Raw genomic sequence first — 13,400 nt, forward strand, 5'->3', positions numbered from 1 at the left:
AGAGGCCTTTTTGATATTCTCAACTCCTTTTCTTTACCCTTTTCCTCCCACCCCTTGGATGGGAAGACTGCCCATGTCTCCCATTACTGGTGGTGTTGAGGTTAAGAATAGCCTATACGAATAAGACCTAAAGATGATAACTTCAAGTGCCTGTCGAACTCTGTTTTAACCACTTGTCTCTACCTTGTCTCTTGTGGAAATGAGTAAAGCCCAACATAACTCTTCATCTGTCATTTTAGCAAGGGATCTTCTCCCAGCTGCCAAGAGGCAGCAAATAGATGTGCTTGTATACATTTCTCATCATGGGTTTCTCCTCCTGTCCCCACGCTGGGAAGGACCTATGTGAAGAAGGGGAAATGGAGTGGGTGGCCTGATAAACGGGGTTTGACAGAAGCCAGTAGTTTCTGTGTGTCTCCCTGAGCAGTGAATGCTGGGCTAGGGAGCAGAAAGAACCCTGGTTTGGAGCTCCCCTAGCCCTGCCATTAAGAAGTTGGCCATAGGGACATTCCAGGAATACCTAAATCAAGCTTTCCTTAAGAAACAAGAGGTTGGTGGTGACCTGGGGGCATTGAGGGCCAGGAGAGAGGGACTTGGGTGCCAAGGTCTGTGGTGCCCTTTGGGAGCACGGCAGGTGGTGCACTATGAGGACAGCTGGGGCTTGTGGCCTGACTCCTGCTGTGTAGGGTGACAGCCCCTGGGGCTGGATGTGCTTTCCAAGTGGGCAGGGTTGGATCTCTGTGTGAAGGCCTCTGTCTGCATCTGAGCTGTCTTTCCCCTACCCCATGCCCATGGCATAATAGCAACAACAGTGATCAGAGCTATTGAGTGTTTACTTTGGGCCATCTCCCGTACATGGGCCCCTTTACACACATCATCTCAGAAGGGCAGTGAAGGAACTTGCCCAGGGGCACGTAGCAGCAGAGCCATTCACCACTCTGCTCCTTCTTAACCACTGTCCTGCCCTCTGCTTTGCAAGGGCTAAGTGTACCTCCTACAAACTTATTTTGCAGAGTTCTGACTGTCATTCTCGCCATACTCTCCCTATGACGCTACACGATGCTGGCTTCTCATGGCTGCCTGGCCATTTCCCATGTCCAGAGCCCTTCCATCCGTTCTCTATCCCATCACAGTCATGGGAGATCACAGGAGTACATCTGTTTCAAAGATGGAGAAACTAGAAGCAGGAACAGGAATTGTCCTGCACAGGGTCGCATAGTGGGGCTCATGGCACAGCTGGCACTGGGGTCCAGGTCTTGTGGGTCTTGCTTACCATCTGGTCTCGGATGGGCCCTCTAATTGGGCTCCTTTGTTTTCTTCTCTGCCTCTTGGCCTACTGCTTATAGTGTCTTTCTCTGAAAGACCTAACCAGATGAACACAAGAAGTGAACATTTTGATCCATTCTTTTTCTTCTGTACCTATGGGAACGGAAGCCACATATAATTTTGTAGAGGAGGACTAAAAGCATTTCTGAATGTGTGATTCTGTGTCCTTGCCAAGCCCAGGTGTCTTTAATTTAGATGGATCACATTTGACATTGGTTGGATTGATGGGTAATTTTTTGACACCCCTTTTCCCCCATCATTAACTGTGGAAACGTCCATGTGTGGAAATGCCTTACAATTTCACAGTGTGTTCACAGACAGCCTCTTTTGATCTCTGTCATCCCATAGGGGGCGTGGTGTGTGGCTCAGGTGGGAAGGAGCAGACCCCAGAGCACCTGTAGGAGGTCCAACCCCCATCTGGTTCCCAGGAGCCGGCATCCTCTAGAGCAGCGGTTCTCAACCTGTGGGTCGTGACCCCTTTGGGGGTCGAACGACCCTTTCACAGGGGTCGCCGGGTACTCGTATGTGGGCGTATCTGCATGTGGGCCTGGAGATGGATAGAAGAGAGGTGTCTCGGTTCCTAAGACCATCGAAAATATGTGTTTTCCGATGGTTTTAGGCGAACCCTGTGAAAGGTTGAGAACTGCTGCTCTAGAGGCTAGGAGCCATTGGGTTTGGCTGCTTTTGAGCTGTTTGGGGGGATTCCCGCCCAGTTATTCCGGAGCAGTCTTTGGTTCTGGCCACTGAGAAGGCCCCAGTTGTTCCCTGCTGTGGACCAGGACTGTGCAGTTCTTGTGAGAAAATTTGGCATCCAGTGGCCTGGAATTCTAAAGGGCTGAAGGAACTGGGAGGAAGTTTGGGATTCCCTATGGGGAGGCTATTGAATGGGGTCTAGTGGGCTTTTGTCTGAGGTGCAGGCTGTCCTGGCAGGTAAGTGTCACTCCCCATTGTGGTCATCCGCACAACGTGCTCTCCTGTCCAGAGCTTCACTGTTTAGCTTTTCCAGTTTACTCACGCTCTGGGGGTCTGAGGACCAGTGGGTTGGCACTGCCCCTGCCTTCTGAGAGCTCACAGACTTGGGACTGTGGAGGCTGTCACACTGGAGGACTGGCTCAGGGAGGGAGGCCCCCTAGGGTGGGGAAAAGGCCCAGAGGGATGAAGGTCTCTGTGGATGATAAAGGCAGGACTCATCCTGCAAAGATGGAATGCAGGGTTGTGCCTGAGGTCAGGGTGGGAGGCGAGGTCAGAAAGGTGAGGGGGCAGAATGTGTTGAGCCAGACCAGGCCATTTGATGTTCAACTGCAGATAATGCTGCTGTTGATGACAACAGTTGACATTTATTGACACTCCCTACTTAGTACTTTTAGCTAAGTGCTGGTTGCTCTCCATCTCACTGACTCCCCATCACAACCCAGGGACACAGATGAGATTTCCCCTATTTTATAGGTAAGGAAACTGAGGCTTATTGCTGGGCCAGCTGCCCAAATTACAAACTGTAAGTGGCAGGCTTAGGATGGGAGCCTGAGCAGTGTGACTGCCCTGAGTCCTGCTCTGAGGGCCCTGCCTAGCATTCCACAGCAGGGATTCCCATCCCCCACCCAGAGGCACACCCTGGGAGGCGACCTTGAGGGATCAAAAGGAGCCTGGGGGTAGCCGGTCCCAATTTAAAAGTACCAAGGATAGTGGTGGGGAGGCTGGCTAGAGACACTCACTGGGTCCTATGCTCATCCAGGTCACCATCAGGCAAAACCTGCAGACCACCCAGAGACCACACTAGACAGCTGCCTCAGCCCCCTCTAGAGCCTGCCCCTTCTCAGTGTGTTGAGATGGGTGTCCTGCCCGAGCAGGGTGTCTGCAGCCTCAGGACGGAGACCGCCCTTGTTTGTCTTGTACAATGACAATCCCAGCACCCGGCCTGGGGCTGTCTATTTTTATCTAGCTCCAAGGTCTCTGCTTCACTTTCCTGTCCTGTTGTTGAGGCCACTTCAGAAGGAATGGTGGGAATTTTGAGGCTCAGCCACAGCTGGGCAGGCAAGAACACATCAATGGGGTGGTCAGGGCAGGGGGTGGCAGACAGGGGACTGTCTTGTTTCAGCTCTCTGCTGAACGGTTGACACAACACTCATCTGGTCCCTACATCAGCTCCAAATCTGGATACATGATCCCCTCTAAACAGACCCAGAAAACTGAAACTCCGAGGGGGCAAGTGACTTCACCAGGATTCCTCAGTGAGGAGCAGAGTTTGACACTCTGGGCTCCTTGCTTAACCTTAGAGCCTGGGGCCCTGTGCCCTGACTGTCTAAAGCCCCCTCAGGCCATCCTGTTCCTTGCTGCAACATCTCCCCCTCTCTCCTGTTTCCTTGATTTCTGTTTAGTCTGGGGAGGGAAGCAAGATAAGCTATTTAAATTCACACTAAGGTGTGAGTGCCTGGTGAGATGAGGGGCCACATGGGAACGAACTGCCATTCTGAGGAGGGCTTAGAGGGGAGGGCAGGGTTCTCTCGGCTCTGCAGCGCTCGAGGCTAGAGGAACAGAATGATCAAGGACACTAGGAGCTTTGTGCCCTGGGTGAGACAAGGAGCGGCCAGGCCAGGCTCAGCTTTGTACTGGGTGCTGAGTGGGCTCTGGACCATTTAACTGACAGCGGTTCTCAACCTTCCTAATGCCGCAACCCCTTAATACAGTTCCTCATGTTGTGGTGACCCCCAACCATAAAATTATTTTCGTTGCTACTCTATAACTGTAATTTTGCTACTGTTATGAATCGTCATGTAAATATCTTTTTGTTTTCCGATGGTCTTAGGCGACCCCTGTGAAAGGGTCGTTCGACCCCCAAAGGGGTCGCGACCCACAGGTTGAGAACCGCTGACTTAACAGGAGCCTGAAGTGGTGGGGCGGCTTTAGAAGCTGGGTCTGCCTGACTCCATGCTGAGGGGCTGGGGGTGCAGCACTGAGCGGGCTTCTGCAGGAACCAGTGACGCCCCTCTGGTACCCTATTTTAGTGCCTATTGGATAACTGTTCAAGTGCTTTGTTAAGTACCCACTGTATGCAAGGCACGGCATAAGCTGCCTGTCACGTGGACAGGGTTGTCCCTTTTGCTGACCTTGGATGTGTGTACTGGTGTCTCAGTCCTCAGAGCATGCTGGTTTCTTTAGAGCTGCCTCAGCTAGGGCGAACCCCTCACTTTAAGGAGGAGAAGGCCTGAGGAGGAAGGGGAGCTATACAAGACTGCGTGGAGTTGGGGGCTCAGCGGGATGTGGGTGTCTCTCCTCCACCAACCAGACCAAACTCCTTGAAGGCGTACATCCTTCTTTAGGATCCTTGCATTCTATAGATTGACCGAGTTTGGGAACAGAGGCTCTGAGAGGTTAGGAGAGTGGCTGAAGGCCACACAGCAAGCATAAGCGGGTAGAGCTAGCTTACAACCTAGGTGGTTCCATGCTGCCCACCCACCTGCCTCCTTTCCTCTCAGTGGTCCCTGAAGAGGCACCTGTTAGGGTCGGTGCTGTCTGAAGTTCATCGTCAATGCCTACAGAAGCTGGCAAAGGAGCATGTTGGTACAGTATTGTCTCCTGCTGCTTGCTCCTTCTAGGCCCCAAGCATGCCCTCCGATGCCCCCGTCTAACACAGACTCTTGAGGGCCTTGTCCTTCAGAGCGCTCAGTCAGTGTGTGCAGAGCCTCTACAGCAAGGTGGGCTGAAGAGCATGGGCTGCCCACCAGTGTGCCCTGGATTCAAGTGCCAGCTGTGCCATTTCCTGGTTAGACTTTGGGGCATCCACTTAACTACTCTGTCCCTCAGTCTTCTCACCTGTAAAATGGGGGGTGATGTTATTACATCATTTCCCTTATGGTGAGGGTTAAATTAAGTGATGTGTGTGAATCAGCCAAGGCCATTACAGTATGCCAGGCTCTGGGCTTAGGTCTGGGGACACAGAGATAAAAATTACATCATCTCTGCCCTCAAGGAACTCACAGACAGTTAAAGACACAAACAGTAGAAATGGGAAGAAGTAGAAGAGGCAGACTAGAGGAAGAAGGGATTTGAAGGGATCAACTCTCCTTGCGGTGGGGAGGTGACCTGGGAAGACTCCCTGGAAAAGGTGATACCCAAGTTGGATTTTACAGGATGAATAAGAGTTTATCAAAGAGATAAGATTTGAGGATGGGAGGCGCGCTCCAGGTACAAGCGATAGCAGGTGCGAAAGCTTGGAGATGTGAAGACAGCCTACTGTGTTGAGAAGCCACAGGTCAGAGGGGGTGGGAAGCAAAGCACCAAGTGTTGGTGGGGATGAGGCAGGGTGAGGCCAGGGCCTGGATAATATTTTTTAAAAACTTTTTTACTATAATACACAGTGTGCATAGGTAAGTGTTCAGCTCAGTGAAGTTTTACAAACTGAGCACACCTGGTGACAGGCAGGGCCTGGATGACACTGCCGTACATGACTGTGCTGAATCCTGACACGCGATCGTGCTCATTGCCTGTGGGTCCAGGGCTGCTGCATGCCTAGTGAATGGGCAGGGGTAAAGTTTTAGCTGAAAAGAGGATTTTATTTGGCTTTGGAGAACAGGAAGGATGTCTTATCTGGAGTTCGGGGCATCTGGTGTCCGGACACAGTTAGACTTGAACGAAGATCGGTCCCCATGGGATAAGAGCTGGCCCTTGGGTGTGGCCCCCACCCACTCTGCCTACCCCTAAGTCAGCCTCCAGCCTGGAGGTGGTAGACGGGTTTCGGGAGTGACCCTGAGCCCCCAGACCAGGACCAGCTTGCCATGTCCAATTCAGAAATGGCCTCAGACTCCTTGCCTCCTCTCAGGGTGGGGGTGAGGGAGAAGGAGCACTCACTTCCGCATCCAAAATGAGCGGTATTTGGAACTTACATTAAGCCTCTGCCTTGCATTTTTTTTAGCTTTGAAGAGAAGAAAGAGCCTCTTCCCTCCTTAAAACCTCGGGGTATCTCACTGAGGGACCCATTCTTTCTGGGTTGCTTGTTGGAGGCTGGAGTAGAGGTAGTGAGTGGTGAAGGGCAGGAGTGACAGAGGCGACCTCAGCAGCCCTGGGAATACCAGGCAGTGGTGGAAGGGACCTGGGCATCCTGGTTTGCCACAAAGCCAGAGGGGGTTCCAGGCTTGGCTTTGCCCTTTATGCTGCTGTGTGTCCTCACAAGCTCCTCAACTCTCTAGTCTCAGTTCGCTCCGCGGTACATCAGGGCCATTGGGCCACTGATCTCAGGGGCCCCTCGATGCCGATGTGTTCCAGGCAGAAGGTACCAGCTCCTGGGCCTTGAGGGGCTGTGTGAAGAGCTGGGGCTTCTGGCCTATAGCATCTTAGCTTATCATGATTGTCCCAAAGAAAAACCAAGGCCTCGAACAAGACCATGTAGAGGGAGGCGATCAGTGTCCTGGATGTACCCCACCCCAATCCCAGAGCACTGAAGCTTGGGGACTGGGATGGGGGGTACACTTGACCAATGAAGAACCCAAGGCCCAGAGAGGGTGACTGACTTGCCAAAGATCACCAGCTTTTACACCCTCTGCAGCCCCTGACAAAGGACCCCAGGGCTGGTATGTTTCCTGACTATAGGCTTTGGGGTAATAAGTCAATGTATTGAACATTTATTAAGAGCCTACTGCGTGCTAGGATCAGGTAGTACAAAATGAAGAAAGCCTGGACCTTCCCCTTGAGGAGCTGAGGGTCAGGAGAGGAAGGCATCAAGCAAAGAATGGGGAGTGATTTTGCTAAGGGCTATGGTACTGTGGGCATGGCTTAGCACTGGCTCAGGAACAGGAGTCCAGGAGACTCTGTTGGAGTGGGAATGGGGTGTTCAGGGAATGCTTCAAGGAAAAGGAAATTCTGAGTTGGGTTTTGTAGGATGACTAGGAGTTCAATAAGAAGCTGACAGAGTATAGCCAGCCTGTAGAAGGAACAGCTTTTGCAGAACACTGTGCTGAGTTTGTTTGTAGCTAGAAGGTTAATATGTGAGAGATGGGAGAATAGGGAAAGGCAAATCCAGAGAGGGTATCTTGAATTTGAAGGAATGGGCTGGAACAGACGGACGGTTGTCACTGTGCCAGGGGAATCCTGGGGTATGTGTGGTCCTGAAGGGGCTCTGGACCTTGTCTGGCATCCAGCACAGGGTCTAGCTCATAGCCAGAGGTCACTGTGGAAGAAATGAATGAATATTTGCCTGGGACAAAGAGATCTAGAGAGAGAGAGAACACATAGAGAATGAAATATCAAAACACATATTTAAGAATCACAGCTAATACAAAGCTCTGTGCCAGGCGCTCTCTAAGTGCTATGCACATATTCATTCATGGAATCCTTCCCAAAACTCTTATGAGGTAGCCATTTTTATTAACCAAGTTAAAGGAGAAGTAATTGAGGCTCAGAGAGGTTAAGTAACTTGCCCAAGGTCACCCAGCTAGAAAGCAGTATAACTGGGATCAGCTCCCAGGCAATCTGACCCCTGTTGGGTTCCCCAGTGTCTGACACAGTGCCTTCTCTGCCCCTGGAAGATGTAGGAGCCACATAGTCCTGGCTCCTTGGGGGCCTCTGTGTCCCTGGGTATCCAAGATTTGGCATGAACAACTGTAACCAGGCCCCAGAGCAGCTCTGCCCACTAGATGGTTGCTGGATGAATAAATGAATGACCAGTGAGATGGTGGGTGGGTGGGTGGCTTCGGGAGGAGGCTGCTGGGCTAAGGGGGAGTCCTGTGCCTATCTAGAGCTGCTTGACTCAGAGCTAGAGGCAAATGGCCCCTTGCCTGCACTGTGTCTCGGGTGGCCTGCCTCACCGACGGGAACCGGCAGGTTTTCTCAGGAGACCTGAAATTCCAGAAAGTGTACTTGCTTGCATCCAGCCTAATCACAACCATCTGTCTGCTGGGTCCCATGGCTCGCTCTCCTCCTGTCCTTGCTGGCATGCTTTCTCTGGGCGTCTGTAACAATCGGGAGCCGTGCTCGAAAGTTTCCTTGTCAGGGTAGAGTGGCTGTTGCCAAGAGCTCCTTCTTTGATGCAAAAAATATATCCTGAAGGTACTTTGTCAGATGTTTTTATATTAAACATTCTCCCTCCATGGCCCTTGGCCGCCAAGCGAAGCAGACATATACGGCTTTTCTAGTTGCCCTTATGGAAAGAATTCCTGGGGTTCACGGGCTTTTCTACATGCCCCCCGCCCCCCAGTCAGGGCCCGCACCCTCAGCCACAGAAGGTCAGGCCCTGGGGCTGGCACTTCTGCAGAGAAGGGATGCTACCCTCACCCTGGGGTAGAAGTTTCTGGGTTTGGGAAAGCAGAGGTCTCAGGTCTAGAGTGGACATCCAAGCCACTGTCCCAGACTGCAAGGTGAATCATTGCTGAGACTTTAGTTGATCTTTAAAAGGAGAGGTGGGAGCTCACAGGTAGGAGTCTAGAAGCCATTTTAATTTCTGAGTTGTCCAGGGTATTGCCAGCACCAGACAGAGCTGGGAGACGCTGGGCTGTTGGGCCTTCCGTGGCAGGTGGGAGGAGAAGGTAGAGATGTGGGCTTTGTCACACAACCTGAAGTCAGGAAGAGCGGGGTAGAGCTGGACTGGGGGCTCCTCAGTCTGGGAAACAGCTAAGGGGAGGGCCTTTGCTGGGCAGGTGTGTTCCGTGGGCATGTTGGGAGAGGGATGGGGGCGAGTACAGCTGTTCTGGCTCCGGCTCCATCTCTGGCCTCTTGGGTAAAATGGGGTTAAATGGGGCATTCAGTTGGGCCCCCTGGTAGACAGGCTGTCCACATCAACCCATCAGCATGCGTGTGCCCCGGGAAGTCGCAGGCTGTGCGTCCCCACCCCTCTGCCTATCTCTGCTCACCTCCTCCGCCCTCCTGTCCACAGCCTTATGTCCAGCCCTGAGGCGCTACGCTCCCCAGCCCCGTGTTGTAGTCCTAGCCTTCCGCTCAGCAGCTGTGTGGTCTCCCACCAGCCACACGTCTTCTCTGGGCCTCAGGCTCTGCCCTCCTGGGCCAAGGGATGTGCAGGGTCCCTCCCAGGCCTGCCTGCAGTGTCACAGGAGAAGAGGGACATTGTTTCCAAAGCAAGGACTCCAGGTTTTTCTCAGAAGTAGATGTTGGGAATGGGGCTTGGGGCCCTTAACTCAGAGGGCAGGGCCTGGGTCTTTCCCACCTGGCGTCCAGCTCAGGGCCTGGCATGCAGGGCATGCTGGGATTGTGTTTGTGATTCACAGAGAGGCTTCTCCACACGCTGGACTCACTCAGCTCATGTTGCCTGTCTCAGGCTCAAAGAGACCCTGATTTGGGGTGGTGGAGCCCTGCCTTTGGGGCCTCTGCTGCTGTCTGACCTGAGAGAGGAGGAAAGAGAGGGCCCAGGCACTTGGGGAGACAGACCCCGTCTCCTTCTACCTGGCTGCCCTGCTGTGTTTTAGCCACCAGCCCTCTTCTTCACAAGACAAAGTCTGGAGCGGGCCCCAGGGGCTTCCTCTGAGTCCACAGGGACTGCCACACCTGGCCTAGGGGTCAGGAGACCCAGGTCCCCATCCTGGCTCTACCATATATCTATTTGTAGTCAGCTTCTCCATCTGTAAAATGGACCAGTTGGTCTAACTCATTGGTTCTCAACCCTCTTTTCACAGAGTCCCGTGAAGACTTTTTAAATAGCTCAGACCCCATTCCAGAAGTTGTTGGGAAGGGACTGGGCATTGAGATTTTAAAAAATTCCCCTAGCTGATTCCGATATGCAGCCAAGGCTAAGAACCCAGGTCTGGATGGACCTAGAAGGGACCTAGAGCATCCAGCCATCTTCTCCTCAAGGCAGAAAGGAGCCTCTTCTATATCTGGGCCCTCATCCTGTATTTGGTCACTGCAGGGGATAGGCACACACGTCATTTTAAAACAGCCTGTTATGTTTGTGAGTTGTTCCACACACCAGTCCCTTTAGCTTTGATGTGTGTTCTGGGGGTTAGTGAGAGCACCAGGGAGGTCACATCCGAATGTCCCTCTGGGGTCACCATGCGCCCACGCATTTGATTTTCTCCACAGCCTGATGAAGTGGGGTTGTAACTTCCAGTTCTCAGGTGAGAAGTCTGAGTTTGGGAGGTAGTTAAAGTGACTTGCTCAGAGACACTCAGCGGAAGGCGAGCACCTGATTGGCTCCTCTGCAGATGTTATATAATAGCTTTCATCTTCCGCAGGAAAGTGGGTTCTCTATGGCTCAAGAAAGCTGGGGGCAGCCCTAACCATTCCTGCTTCTAGACCTCAGAATAGGGTGTGGAATGAGGGGTATAGATGACAGGGGTGCTGGGGACCCAAGAGGGCAGGGGTGAAAAGCTCAGGCTTTGAGGCCAGACAGACCTATGCTCTAAATGACGTAGCCTCCATTTTGCAGCCTCACCTCACTTCACTTCTAACAAGTGGGCAGAACAACAACTTATGGACTCCATGGAGATCCCGTATGTATCACACATAGGAAGCACAGTGCCTGGCACACATTTGATTTTCAGAAAATGGGTAATTAAGTGACTTGGTAACCAAGTATTAGCATGAGGGATAGGATTGCATGAAGGAGAAGATAGCCAAGGTAGGGTCTTCTCAGGGAACTTGGAATCTCACCTAATCCTAGAGAGGCCGTTTCTGCATCCTGAGTGAATAGTGGGCTGAGAGACAGCATTATGCTGCCCAGGGCGGCTGCAGGGATGCTGGGAGCAGAGCTGGTCTTGAAGGAGGCAGAGGGTTTCACCAGGCTGGGGAGGAAAGGGCACCCCAGGCCCAGGGAACTGCTGGGCAAAAGAAAGACAATGCTTGTTCTGGGAAGAGGAGTGATCCTGGCAGGGCAGTAAGAAGTAGGGTCCATAGGAAGGACCTTGAATGGCTTCTCAGGGAGGGCCAGACTTTCTTCTGTGGTGGGGCATGGCTGCCTGCCTCCGAAATACTTCTGATTCATAGATGGATTGACTTCAACCTATGGCCCAAGAGTGTAGAGTTTTGTTTGTTGGATGTGAACTTTTTTTTTTTTTTTTTTTAAGATTTTTTTTGGGGAATTGGGGGGATGGGAACAGTGCTGGGGAATTGGAGGAAGGGGAACAGACAAGTTGCTGTTGTTCTGTTCCTCAATCTAGCTGTGGAGGACGCTGCTTCACTGGCCCAAGTTGGCACCATCATTGCGCTCTTCCCAAGTGAGGCAGATCAGTCGCCGGCTTCCGGACGGCCACTCACTGCGGCTGCTGGCCGCTCACGCTGGCTGCTGGCTACACACGGTAGCCCATGGCAACCCACTGCCACAGGGGCTGCAGCCTACACCGTTGCCAGCGACTCATGGCAGCCCAGCTCCAAGTTGAGCTGTTGTTCAGCATCTTAACTGTAGAGGGCAGTGTCACTGGCCCTCATATGGGATCCGAACCGGGGCCCCTGGCATCCCAAGCGAGTTCTCAACCATCGCGCCACTCGGCCGGTCCTGGATGTGAACTTTTTATTGATGTATAATATGGGTGCAGAAAAGCACATACAGGTGAACAGTATTTCCAAACTTAGAGTATTTGTGTAACTACTGCCCAGATCAAGAAATAAAACGTGACATCAAAAGCTCCCCCTCTGAGGTGCCCTTCCAGTCACTCCTCACCAACCCCTCCACAGGCTACTAAGCTCTAGCCTGACTGGAAACACCATAGACTAGTTTTCCTGTTTTGGAACCTGGTGCAAATGGAAGTATACACTGTGGTTCTTCTTTTTTCTTTTAATTGATACATAGAATCGCATTAATTTGAGGCGTACAACATCATGATTTGATATAGGAATATACTGTGAAATGATTACCAGTCTGGTTAATAACATCATTACTATACATAGTTAAAAATTTTTGTTTCTTGTGATGAGAGCTCTTTGGATTTACCGTAGTAACAACTTTCCTGTGTACCATACATCAGTGTTACCTAGTCACCATGCTGTGCATTACATCCCCAGGACTTATGTATCTTCTAACTAGAAGTTTGTACCTTTTGACACCCCTCCCCTGCCCCCGACCTCTGGCAACCATCAATCCTGTGGGCTCTTCCTTAACAGAATGTTTGCAAGGCCCACCCATCCCTGCTGTGGTGACACCTGCGATCGCTCATTCATTGCTGGATAATAATTTCTGCACATAGACCGCGGTTCTCCTAGTCTAACGTATCCATTCCACCACTAATGGGCGCTTGGGTAGTTCCCAGTTTCTGGCTCCTACTGATGACTGATAGTAAATATTCTTGGACAAGCTTTTCTGTGGACATAAGGACATACTTCACCTGGGTATATACCTGGAAGTGGAATTGCTGGGCTCTGCGTTAATCTGTGGTCAGCTTTATTCCACGCTCTGCCCGACTGCTGTCCAAGGTCACAGCATTCAGTCAGAAACACTTCTAGGGGGGTTTGGGTCATTCCACCCATTTTACCGAGACCCCGAGAGGGACAGTGCTTGTCCTTGGCCCCACAACTCCAAAGTGGTTGAGCTCAGTCTAGACCCGAAGTTCCCCTGCTTTGTGCCCAGAGCCTCTGCCCACACAGAGGTGGTGCGTAGGCTGCCACACAGAGGAATTCAGGTCCCATACCGCATCTCCCCCCTTCACCCCTGAGGCAGGATTTTCCCTCAGTTTCCTTTTCGAAGGCCCTGGGCACTGCACTCTGGGAAAAAACAAAACAGAGAGAAGAGTGAAAGGAAACCAAACATTGGAAAAGAAGTGTGTTTCCAATAAACTGGGCCTTTCACCAGTAGCCAAAACATTACATTCCTGGACCCCGGGAGCAGCCGGCCGGGTTTGCCTCTCTGGGCTGTAAATCTTGCTGGGCATTTGGTTGGGACTCTTGCATCGTCCCCGGGACACACAGACAGGCAGTGTCCTTTGGGGCTTTGGATCCCTGGACTTTGGGGTGGCATGTCATCTTTTCACTGGGCTGGCTCAGCCCCAGCGGGGCCTCTGACAGTAGGCCTCCAAGGCCCCTCTGAGGGGGAGCAGTGTGTGAGTTACCGTAAGAGATTTTCTTCGCTTGCCTACCCCCCTCCCTTTCTTGGGTGCTTTGATGGGTTTGAGGTGTTTATAGGCCTGATTCACAACCGAGTTACCAGG

General features: G+C 52.0%; 1 protein-coding gene across 2 annotated transcripts in view; it reads left to right on the forward strand.

Moving 5' to 3' along the window:
* Nucleotides 1–13,400, forward strand: part of SMAD6 (SMAD family member 6) — a 78,194-nt gene that overhangs the window by 15,356 nt on the left and 49,438 nt on the right. The gene's annotated exons all lie outside the window — the stretch shown is intronic.

The sequence above is a fragment of the Hipposideros armiger genome, unplaced genomic scaffold, assembly GCF_001890085.2.
Source record: "Hipposideros armiger isolate ML-2016 unplaced genomic scaffold, ASM189008v1 scaffold_110, whole genome shotgun sequence".
NCBI classification, from domain to species: domain Eukaryota; kingdom Metazoa; phylum Chordata; class Mammalia; order Chiroptera; family Hipposideridae; genus Hipposideros; species Hipposideros armiger.